The 13,595-nt window shown below is 40.0% G+C and overlaps 1 long non-coding RNA gene across 1 annotated transcript in view; it reads left to right on the forward strand.

The window, feature by feature from the left end:
- The first annotated feature begins 485 nt into the window (after positions 1–485).
- The window catches only part of LOC131384428 (uncharacterized), a 65,440-nt gene continuing 52,330 nt past the window's right edge, over positions 486–13,595 (forward strand). Inside the window, exons 1-2 of the long non-coding RNA XR_009215266.1 lie at positions 486–515; positions 12,526–12,599. This is a non-coding gene — a long non-coding RNA (uncharacterized LOC131384428). The remainder of the gene's footprint in view (positions 516–12,525; positions 12,600–13,595) is intronic.

The raw sequence follows: 13,595 nt of genomic DNA on the forward strand, positions 1-13,595 counted from the left end.
GTCTGTGGTATTCTGTTATAGCAGCAGAAAACAGACTAAGACACAATTATTACATTGTGTTAGAGTTTGCAAACAATAGAAGAGGATTCAAAGAAGCATAATACTTGAAATTTATATTACACCAAGAAGCTTTGATAGGGACCAGAATGTATAGATGCAAAAGACTTACAAAGGGAGCATGACTGCACAATTGGCTATGTTATTTAAATGGTAGTAAAATAAAGAGTTCAAAAAATGAGGACAATATATGTGTGGATGAAAGTTCTAAAAGAAGCTTTATCAAAGATATAGAATAGACAAATTTACTTTCATATCCTTTTCTGGACTCCCATGGTGTTTGTTTGTTTGTTTTTTATTCTGGAACTCTCAGAACAGTCATATATTGAATTTGATTGTTGTGTGTCTTCTCGATTCTCTGACATCATCAGCTTCAGGAGAACAGAAGCTAGGAAGATCCATCTGTGTATCTCCAAACAAATAGTGCAGTGTCAGCTACAGAGAAAATTTCTACAGAGGTTAGTTGGGGAGAAAGTGGCAATTACTCATGGTGTCACTTTCTTATGGACACCGGGCAAAAGTGCCCACTATAATGATATAAAAGGAAAACCAGGCCGAGTACAGTGGCTCACACCTGTAATTCCAGCACTTGGGGAGGCCAAGGTGGGCGGATCATTTGAGGTCAGGAGTTTGAGACCAGCCTGACGAACATGGTGAACTCCCCATCTCTACTAAAATACAAGAAAAAATTAGCAGTGTGTGGTGGTGCACCCCTGTAGTCCCAGCTACTCGGGAGGCTGAGACAGGAGAATCACTTGAACTTGGGAGGCAGAGGTTGCAGTGAGTTGAGATTGTGCCACTGCACTCCAGCCTGGGTGACAGAGGGAGACTCCATCTCAAAATAAATAAATAAAATAAAAATTAAAGGAAAACAAGACACCAAAGAATTTATTGTATTGGATAGTGCCAACAGATAAGGAACAATCAGTTGTAGATCCACACATGTGACTCAACATCATCTGAATTTTTTTGCACTATACCAAAATCCAATTGCTTTTGTCCCCTTCTAGAATTAGGATAAGAATTTGACCTGGGTGCCCACTTAAAATCATTATTTAGTTTTATTCTCCCATCCACATTCTTAAAATGACTAAATTCAAAAGAATTCAAAAGCCACATTAAAAACTAAATCAAAATCTGCAAGTCAATACCTGCATCTCTTTCTTCATGGCCTAATTCACAACCTCTTTTGAGTCTGGAATTTACTCCAGGGCAATTCTGCAAAGATTCTGTACTTAATGGTAGTTTGAGATCATTATTCATGCTCATGAATTGCATTGAATTTACACATAAATTGTACTTGTCTAATTTTCTAATTATTGAGAAGAGGTAATCTGGTGGCATCTTAATCTAGGAAAAACATCTCAAACGCTTTTGCACACGTTTTACATTTGGCATAACCTAAAACACATTTCCCCACAAAACTTCTTTCCTTAACTCTTAAGCCCCTGAGTATTTCAATGGAAACACAATACTTTTTATCTGGATTCATTTACACTCTCATTTACTCATCAGCATGGTGTTTTGTAAGAGATATTTAATATTCTCCAAGAGCCCTTTTTTCTCTTGCACATTTCAAAGTTTTTCCTGTAGGAAACACTACGTTCCAAGCCATAAATTGAGACTGAATCCAGAAAACAGGAGTTGGGGGAAGCCAAAAATTCCAAATGAGTTTCAAGTGGCAGTGATTTTAACTGCCCATTATACGTATAATGTGGTTGCCGAAATGAGAACTTAGTGCACAGGGTGAAGAAGACCTTTTACATTCGGTGGCATTAACTTTGCACTAGTGCAGATGCTTAGGAAAGAGGAACGCTTATCTTCCCTCTCACTGTGTTGACTGAGAACAGCTTATTTTTCAGGAAACAGGTGTCACAACAGACAAATTCTCTCTGGGAGTAATCAACTTTCCACAGAGTGACTTTCTCCTACTGGAAGGCAAGGGCCAGCACCATGAGTGAGCTGCCTGTCGCAGTGGCTGAGGGGTGTTCCCACTCAGAAGGCACTAGGCAATACTGTAGCAGTCCTAACCCTTCCTGCAACTCATTCAAGATGAGTGAATTTCTTTTCATTGCAGGTATTGAAAACCAGCCTCAGTGAGCTATTTTTTAAATATTTTTTTTGGAAGGATACCAGAGCCTTCCTTAGAATTCAAAGAAAAATGGAAAATCCAGCTTCTTAGGACAGACGGCCAAGGGGACAGTGTCAGGGAGGGTGGGCAGGCACTCAGACAATGTCTAACAGTACTAACCAGTGCATACTAATAATTCACCAACTGACCACCCTCCCAACACTTTCCTCACTACCTAGCTCCTGGCCTGCTCTTTATATTCTTCTTCTCTTTAAGAAGGAGTTTGTGGTCACCCTATTTTCTTTGGTTTTAAAAATTACCTTAATTCCTGTAACTGGTTATTTGTCTGTAGAGACTTGACCATATTATTATTACTTACAGATTTTACATTAAAAACTTACTCATACATAATTGTTCATGGTGGTCATGGTGTCTTGTGAGACACCAGGGATTTTTTAAGTCATCAGTTTCTATAACTGACTCATTCTGGTCACGAAAGATGGGTCTTTGTGTACTACAGTATGAGTCCAAATATTCCAACCTGAATGGTTATAATTGTTGGAGCTGTGTGTGTGTGTGTGTGTGTGTGTGTGTGTGACAAGCACATCCCAACACCTGAGAAACCTGGCTCAAAACAGATAAGATAGTTTCTTTCTTTTAAATATGTATTTATTTACAGACAGGGTCTCCCTCTGTCACCTAGGATGGACTGCAGTGGTGGGATCATAGGTCACTGCAGCCTTGGACTCCTGGGCTCAAACGATCCACCCTGCTCCCAACTCAGCCTCCCTAGTAGCTAGGACTACAGGCACCTGCCACCATGTTTTTTTATTTTTTTATTTTTATCTTATTTATTTATTTATTTTTGTAGAGATTGGGTCTCATTATGTTGCCCAGGCTGGCTTCTTTTAAATAATTTAATTTCTAAACAAAAAACAGTTTTAAAAGTAATTGTCTGGTCAGTAAATATCCCCAAATACATGCATGTAAAACTAACATAATTATTACATAATATATAAAGTCATAAATTTACCTTTTAAAAAATTAATGGGATATTTTCAAAAATTATGGATGGAAAGTCAGTCTATTTTGAACTATTTAAATCCATGCATTTTAAATCTGATAAATTTCTGCTGGAATTCCTAGGTGGTCAAATGATGCTGAAGGCAAGGTAAAACTTACTCTTTGCAACCCAGACCTTGTAAAAATCTTATCCTACTTCTAAGAAGCAGATCTATTCAAGAACTGCAAATAAAATGCAGCCTTATTAAAGGCAGATCCTTCAGCCATGCTATTTATTGGCCCGCTCGCCAACATGAATCCAAAGTGCTCCTTTTCAGGAGTCATGATGTCCACATTCTTAAAGTTGAATAGTCCTCGTAGAGAGGAAAGTCACTAGTGTGTTCTTTCTCTTTTCTCTGATTTTCTGAGTCAAAAGAAAAACCTCTAAACAGAGCTTGCTTTAATCATCTGCCAAACACATGGGTCCAAGGTTTTCCTCCATGGGGAGGAGGTCTCACAGCCAGTCCAAGGGAATAACATTATCCACAAGGAGCAAACAATACACTTCAGCAAGCGCCTTCTTCTCAGGTATACACAAGCTCAAAAATTTTAACATCTAGAAAGACAATATTTGAGAAACAGAAGCATCAACAGTAAAGAAATGTGCAACTGGTAGAGGGCATTCAGGAATATAATATCTCATCTATTCTCAATATGGTGCCACACTTTCCCACAAATTAACATGGGTCGGAAAGAAATCAGGTTGTGGTCAAATAAGAATTTGAATTTAAAGTGAATTAAAATATATTTCTTACCAATTATGGCTTTTTGCATAGAAGTTTTAAAAGGTAATGCAGTTTGAAAATGCTTACTATCATAAAACAATAAAGTGAAGGGGTCTTTAGAGATACATCAGCACTGCACCCGGGTTTAACAGATAAGGGATCTAGAGAATTGAGTTTCCCAAATGGCATGATTGTTATGTGGCAGATTTCAGGCTAGAATTGGATTTTATAATTTCCAGTGGTTTTCTCCAGCTTACTTGGAATTAAAGTGTGAATTCTGATTTGAGAATTTATAAAAACCAATGGGCAATTCCACCATTGATGCTTGCTGTCTGTGTACTCTTTGTGTATTGAGATTTCATGGAGGTCATGAAGAAGTGGAAGAGAATTTCTTCCCTAAATAATGTGTGAACTAAATCACAATAACAGGATCCATCACCCGCAGAAAGTGTGACTCTAGATAATGCTTCGCATTAAATGGTATGAATAAATTTCATTAGTGTTTTATATGTACTTTTATTTGAATACAAAGAATAGTTAAATATGTGTACAACTAACCTTGGAAAAAAGAAGTCATTTTCTCAGGCTCAGTTTCCTTACCTGTATTATTGGGAAAATAATTGCTACTTGTGATAAGAAAGTTTAAATGAGATAACTTGTGCACGGCATCTAGAACTGTGCCAGACACCTAGTATGTACTTCAAGAATGTTGATTTCCTTGAGGAATATTAAAATCCTTCTAACTTTTGTGACTTCAGGTCCATTTGAATGAGATAGGACATAAATTCACTTATACACAAATAGCCTAGAAATAAATTTGAGGACAGTGGTTGAGAACAGGCATTCAGTTCTTACTTTTCTTTGTCCTTCTCACATAACCACACAAATTCAGATCTCCAGCCCATTATGTGACAGCCTTTTATGAGGCTGGCTCTCAGCTTCATTGGATAAAAACATTCACCCCATGTTCTTCAGTTCTTCCTTCAAACATCCACTGCCCTGGATTGAATTGTATCTCCCCAAATTCATGCCCACCAACCTGTAAACGTGATCTTATTTGGAAATAGGGTCTTTGCAGAAGTCATCAAGTTAAGATGAGGTCATATTCGATTCACTTGGGCCCTAAATTCAATATGATTCTTGTCTTCCTAAGAAGAGAGAATAGAGATACAGAAGGCACAGGGGAAAGACAGCTATGGGAAGACAAAGACAGGTATTTGGATTTATGCTGCCACAAGCTACGAAGTGCCAAGGATTGGTGGCAACCACAAGAAGAGGCAAGGAAGGATTATCTTCTAGAAGTTCCAGAGAGGGCATGGCCCTACTCACTCCTGGATGTCAGACTTCCAGGCTTCAGAACCGTTGTTTTAGGCTACACCTAAATTTTGTGATGATGTATTGCAGTAACCCCTGCATACAAATACACCTACTCAGAGGAAGGTCACAGAGTTTGTCAATGACTATATAGCCCATCCTCTGCACCATACTAGTTAGACAGAAATTCCCTTAGTAACCTTCATTCCAGCCTAAATATAGCATCTGGATTTCTGTAATCTACACCATCCCTGGTATTTTCTTTAGAGAAAGAATGTTGAAAAGTGAAGTCACCTCCAGCATCCTTTCCAAGGGCCCAGGCTTATCCTCTCCTCTTGAACGTTACCACAACAGGCTCTCTCTGGGCTCAAACAAACAAGTTCCTGGTCCTAATGAAGCAGATAACTGCAAAATCCAGAAGGCCCTGGAGAAAAATCATTAGTGAGCAATTCATGGCAACTGGGAATTTCAGGCAGGACAATGGTTATGGTTAATTGACCTTGTGGATATTAAAGTGGGTTTTAGGATTTGGGACTTCCTTATTTGAACGTCGCCATTGACCCCATCCTACAGTGCATGTGCATAAGACACGCTGTGAGAAGTGGTTTCTATGCACTGGAGTGCATTTTACCCCCACAAGATTTTTCAGTTAATGTTGGACTAAGCATGGATGTTTGGACTTAGGTAAGTGTGACATATTTGGCTTCATTTGTAGTGTTAACTTTGGAATGCAAAGGGTAGTATATCAAAATATAAAATAAGCCTCTTCAAGGTGTTTTTGTGGATTCTTTCATACTGCAAAAGTAAAATGATTTGCCTTCTGGGGAATTGAACTAAATTGTAATCTAGTCTTTAAGACTAGAATGCTAAAAACAAAAATATGAAGGAAATTAAAACCCCTTATTATTACATTGATTCACATAAATGTTGTCACTGACAATTGATTGGGACTTGAGGCCTTCTTTCAGAAAAATAAAGGACTTGACTGTCAGGCCTATATTAGAGATAATGCCATGTATTTGTACTATTAAAAATTGTTTCAATGAAAAAAAAAAGAAAAAAATAAATTAAAAAAAAACAAGCCTCTTCAGAATTTACTGAAAATAAAAGGGGCATTCATACATACATATATAAATATTAATCAGTATATTTCATTGGGCTTTTCCATTTCACTGAAATTCCATTTCAGTGAAATTCCAAATTTCACTCCACTGATACACTGTTGCAATAATCTTCAAATGTAGTCTGTCTTTCCTTATCCAAACTGTTTTTTCAACAAACAAAGCTGTGTGTAGCTCTGAGCTATAATGGAAAATTCAAAATTGTAGAAAGCAAGACTTTGATGTTTGAAAACTCATATTTCTTTAAAGGACAAACATTCATATGCACAAACACACACACAGACAAACACACACAAATTTAGGATAACATGTAAAAGGACTGTGGGTATGAAGAAAAATGATCAATTAATCAATTAATTTTTCATGACAGGGTTAGATCAGTCTTCAAGGACAAATGAGGAGATATTTGGGCTGGTCTTAGAAAATGATCAGGAGAGAGAGAGAGACAGAGACAGACAGACAGAGAGAGAGAGAGAGAGAGAGAGAGAAACTAGGGGTCTTAAGCTCAAGTGCTATTTTGCAAGCACTGTTTTCAGACCACATGAATCTATCTGTAGCATGACTCTCTCCATGTCACTTGCCCTGTCACTGTCGGCCCTAGCTCCTTACTCATTGCTTCTACAGTGAAGTTTTGACATCTTAGCTAGAATTTCAGGCCTTCCATAATTATATTTCAACTTTATTTACGTGAGTTTCCTCTTCCATCCTCTGCTCCACTGCAGAGTATTTCCCAGGACGTTGCCTCCACGGCCGCAGGCTTTCCCAGTCCTCCTTCTTCCACCTTTCTCATCCCCACTGCCACTGCCAACATTTCAAAGCCCAGGTTGGCATCACCTCCTTCAGAAAGTCTCCTCCTTTTTTTTCTTTTTTCAGCTAGAGGTATTCTTCATGTTTCAAAATCCCCAAAGCACTTCATTTATACCTCTGTCATGCAGTGTGAGGGATTGCACTATATTTCCGAATATTTGCTTCTCCCCTTGTGCCAATTCTGGAAGCTCCTCTCTGGTGCCCCACTGATATCAGGCATGGCCAGTGACCTCCTGTGGCTGCAGAATGGGATGTGAGAAGAAGTGATGTGGGCCACTTGTGTGCAGGAGCTTTCTGTGCTGCTCCATGCAGTGCTGCTGCCTCGAGGACAACGTGTCTCAGAAAGGGCTGTTTCTTCTGTCTGAGTCCAGAAATGATGGCAACCGGGAGCTCACCCATGATGGACTATTACTGCAGAAGAATTGTTGAAAGTCACTGAGAACTTGTGGTTGTGTTATCAAAGCATAGTCTATTGTAAGAGGATGTATACAGCAGGTCTCATACTCTACCTTAAATGATCAACCTTTGCATATGTGTCTTTTCTCCCAATTAGGGTATTAACTTCCTATAGAATCTATGTGGGTTTCATCACTGAATTTATCACTCCCTTCACAGGGTCTGGCACTCAGTAGCTGCTTACCAAATACTTATTGATTCATATAATAAATGAGTGTGTTGTTTCAGGAAGTGTGTTTGGGCATGCACGGGTATGAGCATGCAAGGTGGGAGCAGGCAGGGATGAAGGGTGAACCACTCATTTCTAGCCTTAGCTAGGTCCGACTCTTTTTTCTTAATGGTTCTCTACTCTGCTGGGGTACATTACAAATTAGCTAGTTGGAGATTTACTTTTAATTTAAAGATTAGTTTTATAGTCTTCAAGATAAAGAGCAGAGGATATTATTTCAAGATGACAGGCTATGGAAGGGTATAAATAAAAGAATAACAAAGTGGCATATTATTATATTATCATATTCTGATATAATAAAGTAATAGTTGTGGCGAGGATTCCAAGGAATAGTTAATCTCCACCTCCTTTCAAGGACACCTGGGAAGACACCAGGAGATAGATGTGCAAGAAGATTCTTTAGGTTTCCTAGGAGCAATAGTGTAGAGTGCTGCTTCTTTAATCTTCATGTCCTTACTGAAATGCAGATTCCCTTCGGGCATATTGGTGGGGAGGCACTGACATAACACATTTCTAAGAAGCTGTCAGGTGCTGCTGCTGGCCTTTGGACCACCTTTTTAGTAGCAAAGTACTGAAGAACTTTGGGACTGAGTCAGCCATAGGACACTACGGTTGATACTTGCTAGCAAAGAGAAAAGCAGGCAGTCAGTGCCTGATGGGCATGTGGGATGCAGCTTGCCCTGAGAACAGTGGGGAAAGTTTATGCTACTGAGCTTTTCTCCAAGTCAAAAGGCAGTACTTGGTGCCCAGTGGCCATCAGAGCTAAGAGGTTAAGAGCACCTATATTAGAGTCCAGAAGTCTTGGATATCAAATTATAGCTCCTCAATCTAATGAATGTTGAGCAATTTCTTAACCTCTCTGAGCCTTCATTTTCTAATTTGTAAAGAGAGATAATATCAGAAAGTAGCCCAGATACCAGAGGGGAGTGAGTCCTTCGAAATCTCAACAGCAGGATCAAGATGTTAAAAGAGGCTCTTCCTACCACAGTTGTGACTGGGTGTGAACACAAGAGATATTAGATGCCGAAGTGAATGTCAGGTAGATCCCCACTTGAAAAATTTACAAACAGATATTTTGTAAAGTGGTTGCTGATTTTTAACTCCTCTCATTGGCTTCAAATAAAACAAAAATTGAGAACAGAGAAGGGAGGATTTGAAAACAGATTTCCTTGGGAAGAGCTAGTGCAGTGCCATGAGCGTCTCCTGCCAGAAGGCATGAGGGGTAGGGATAGGTGTTACCCCATTCATCATAAGCCCAGTAAGTGGCTGGAGAGCTTGAAACATGTCCCCTACATTTGAAAGACATGGAGGAGTTGTGCTTAATGATGAGAAAGTTGATGATGGTGACAAGTTGTAGATTGCTGTGATGGATCCTGCCTGTGATTCCAACACTTGTTGGGCCAAGGGGTGCTTGTTCATTTCCCATGGAGCATGGTTCATTCCCTACAGAGATAAACAGACACACAGAAATAGAGAGAGAGTAAGGTCAGGCATGTGGCCATCTTGGGTGCCTCCCATAAGAAAGTAAAGAAACCCAACAGTAAGAAGCTGAGGCTTATCATGAGATTTCTAGAGTTTTCCACTTGGAATAGGATATACCTTTCAGGCTCAAGGCAACAGCACAAGTGGTCTTTGGTGATAGAAACTCCAGAGAACAAAGAAAGTACCTACAAGAGAAGGAGTGAGCCTTATTCATCTGCCAGGCACAGGGTGCAAAGTCAGCCCTGATCAGTACATGTCCATGAAGCCTTTCATTTTCTCTTTCTATGCCATTCTCTGACTTGATCACAAAACACCTGGCAGGCACAGGCGCAGTGGGGAGGGAAGTGTCAGTAGGAGAAAGAAGAACCTACCACTGTCCTTAGGGCTGCAGCTCCTAAGATGAGGGAAGGGAGACCTGACATTGCATAAAGTTTAGTATGTAGATTAAATCTTGGTATAGACATTTTGACTTCAGAATAAAGACTTCTAAAGTTATTACTTAATATCTACTGCCTGTCTATTACGTAGGGTTGAGCAGAAAATTATTGGGGCTACTGAAGTTTTTATACAGCAACAATGGAGGGTAACCTCCTATAATAATTGCAATTGGAGTGAGAGATAAATAATAATGATAAGTTGGCTTCTGAGTATATAGCAGTTGTCCCTGTTCAAAACACAGGTAAATCTCAGTGCCAAAACCAAAGATCCATTCATGACAACAGCAGAGTCTGCCACAAACAGAAGGTGCCTATGGAAGGTGGTGGGAAGATGCTAAAGAGGGGCTTGAGCCACCTCAGTTGTCCCAGAAAAGCAGGGATCTTGAGATACTGGGGAGTCTCTGGATTGATGGAGAAAGAGCTCAGGAAGCAATAGCAAATTGTTTTCACCCAAAGAGAGAGGCTGAGGGAGCACCTGTGGTATTCTCATTACCATTGCAAACATTAGCGAAGCCTTGACCTTCTTCCTGCTGCCCTTCCCCAACCCCAGGATGGGGAGAACCGATGAAGGAATTTTTCCAAAACCTTAGAGTAAAAGCATTGTCTGAATTCCACATTGATGATGCACTTTCAAGAGTAGTTATAAACCAGGCTCAGGTTAACACACAGCAAGTCAATGAGGTAATGATTAAGATACAAATGCACTGTTCCCAAGTTCTGTGAAAAATCACCCGGATTCTTTCCTCCCTCACTCTTGCTTACAGTGGCAGCAGTTATGCCAGCCATTCCCCCCACCTCCCTTCTCACTCCTCACCTCCCACTCTCTCAAGAGAGTTGCTCTGTTCTGATACCTTTCTCAGAATGATCTTATTTCCTGGCCCTGCTCTCCCAAGACACTCTTTTCTTCTTTCTTAGATTAGGGAGAAAGAAGGAGTAAGAGTTTTGTGGAGCCAAAAAATGAAGGAGATTCTGTTACATACATAGTGGTTGACCTGATACAGGGCAAAGAGGAAATCAGCCTGATAAGCTGCTAGGAGTAAGGCATTTCAGATAAGAATCCACTCTTCCTGACTATGGAAACGGGAAGTGTCATGCATCAAAATGTGTGATGACTGCATGCCCATTGTGTTGGTACAATAAAGCCTGCCTGTCAAAGCAACGGAGTCATGGTGCAGGGCTCTCTCTCGGAGAGCACACTGTGATGAGAAGAGCACAGGCTTTGGAAATGGACACACTCATGTCAGAAATCCAGCTGTGACAGCTGTTAGATATTGTATATTCATGCACTCAGCCATTTATTACCACAAGACACTTTCCTAAAGCACCGGCTGTGTGTGGATTCCTTGGGGCTCATTGATCCAGGAGACTACTGCTGCCCTCAAGCAACTCTTAGCATGGCGGGGGAGATGGACATTGTGGCAAATAACTCGACTGCAGTGTGACTAGCACAAGGATAGACACATGTGGAGGTCTTCCTGTGACCATGTGCTGAAGGAACGTCCTTCACTGAGGCAGAAATAGAGGATGAATGTGGGCTCATTGACTGCACATCGGGCTGAGTGGAGGACTTGACAGGTGTGTGTTAATCCATGGAGGATGGGATGGCAGGGTGCATCTGAAGAAGTGTGAATTGTTCCACGTGAGCTTAGCATGGGGCGGTGGTGGGAAAAAGTGGGAGGTGAAGATGAAAAGGCAGACAGAGGTAAGAGCATGAGATCATGGAGGGCCTTATAAGCTTTGCTAAGGAGTTTATGTTTTATCCTACATACAATGAGACATGATCATATTTATGTTTTAGAAATATTTCTTTGAAGGAAGGATCTAAAGAAAGAGACTGAAGCTGAGAGAGGGAAGGTAGGATATTATTGCAACTGTTCAGGTGAAAGGAAACAAATTGTTGAACTAGAGTGGGAATGGAGAGATGTCCTAAGTGAGTTCCTCCAAAAGCAGAGTGGTAGATTTGAGTGTAAGTAGTTTATGTGGCAGAGTACAGCAATAGGATAGTAAGTCAAGGAAGTGGCAGAAGGAAGGAAGCCAAGAGAGCATGTAAAAATGATCAGGATACCACTGTGGCATTGAGGCTGAGTCCTGCTGGGACCCTGTATAGAAGATACTAACAGTTGTCCCATTCAAACAGGGGAATCAGGGGACATTTATTCATCAACTCCCATCCTCCATTGGTTGGGAACCTCTCTTATGAGCATTAGCTCCCCAACAGTTTAGGCTCACTATTTACATATGCAGAGTAGGCTTCTGAAGAAAATCGAAGCCCTCAGACAGAGAACTGTTAGTGCTTGAAGTCAGAAACCATTGACATACTCAGAATGATGAGTGCCAAGAGGGGATACAGGCAGGGCACCGACAGTGTCTGCTGTAGGAGGAAGTTTAGGAGGCAGAGTGAATAAAAGGTTGGTTGTAGGAGATACAGGAGAGGGAATAGCCTAGAATAATTTCCAACTTTCTGATAGGTGTGATCAAATAAATATTAATACATTCTGATTGAGAGTAAGGAGAAAGAAGACTGAGGATTTAAAACAAATGAATTTGGAAAGTTTCGAGTTCCCATTTCACTTTTTGAAATATAAGAACACCTTATGTTAAAGTGTAGGTATAAGGATTAAATAAGCCAATATTTGTAAAAAAATCTTTTTCAGTATCTAGCTTGAAATTAATGTTTAATAATACGTAATACTTCTTGAGTGCTTTGTATGCAAAGGAAAAGAATTTTCAGTACTTTACATGTATTATCTCATTTATTCTGCAGAATTCAAGGAGTATAAGTACCATTATTATTCTCATTTAACAAACATGGAAGCCAAAACACAGAGGGATGAAGCAGTTAAGTATTATTTAAATTGTTCTTATGGCAACCCATTACATTTTGCATGGACAATGATTAATAGAAAGTTTTAAAATTATGTTAATTTTCTCATCCATCTATCAATCCATATATTCATTTACTAGCAGTCATTTACTAACTGCCAACTATGCACCAGGCATTTCTGGGTGCCTAAAATTTTGCCCACTGTTGAAGTTCTTCCCAATAGAACAAAATAGCCTGAATCTCCTTCCCCCATATAAAACCCTTTGAATATAGCTATCAAGTATCTGGTAGAGAAAGTTAGGGTTAGAAAAAAATGAGTGAAATGTGAGTGTACATAGTTATTTCACACTGTGCTCAGTAATTTCATAATTGTAATCTCATTTGGTCCTCTCAATATGAAGAAATGCAAAACATTCTCATTTTAAAGATTAACGAGCATTAGGTCAAGTTCCCTAGGAAACTGGTGATGAGACAGAAAATGCAGGTAATTTACTTGTGCTCTTAGGAAGGACATCTGTTCAGAAATGAGAGAGCAAGTCTGGCAGAAGGAGTAGCTGGACAGCAGTGTAGTTACAAAAGGCCTTAGCTAATGCGAAGAGGAGTTTCTAGAGCTGGGATGGTTTTTCAGAGATATTCTGAATTGAGGCAAGAGGGCCTGGCCTTTGTACTTCCAAGTATAGTCATTGTATATGAGCTACCCCTATGCAGAAGGGATAATCTGAACAAGGCATTTCCCTTTGATTGGGGGGCAATTCCACAGGAATGAGACCTGTAAGTATCAGCAGAAAACACTGCAGGAGCTGGCAGTGCCTTGGTCTTGAATGTGGGATCTTGGATCTTGGTAGCACATCACAGTATCCACTACACTCATGTTCAGAGAAACTTGTCCAAGTTCAACAGCAAGTGCCAGTCCTTCTTCCGGATTTTAAAGCCTGTACTCTCTCTATTAACATGTGTGAACAAAACTGAGATTTTCAAGTTCAGTGAGTAACCCTGTGTCATGTAGCTAC

The sequence above is a fragment of the Hylobates moloch genome, unplaced genomic scaffold (genome assembly GCF_009828535.3).
Source record: "Hylobates moloch isolate HMO894 unplaced genomic scaffold, HMol_V3 SCAFFOLD_1, whole genome shotgun sequence".
Lineage (NCBI taxonomy): Eukaryota > Metazoa > Chordata > Mammalia > Primates > Hylobatidae > Hylobates > Hylobates moloch.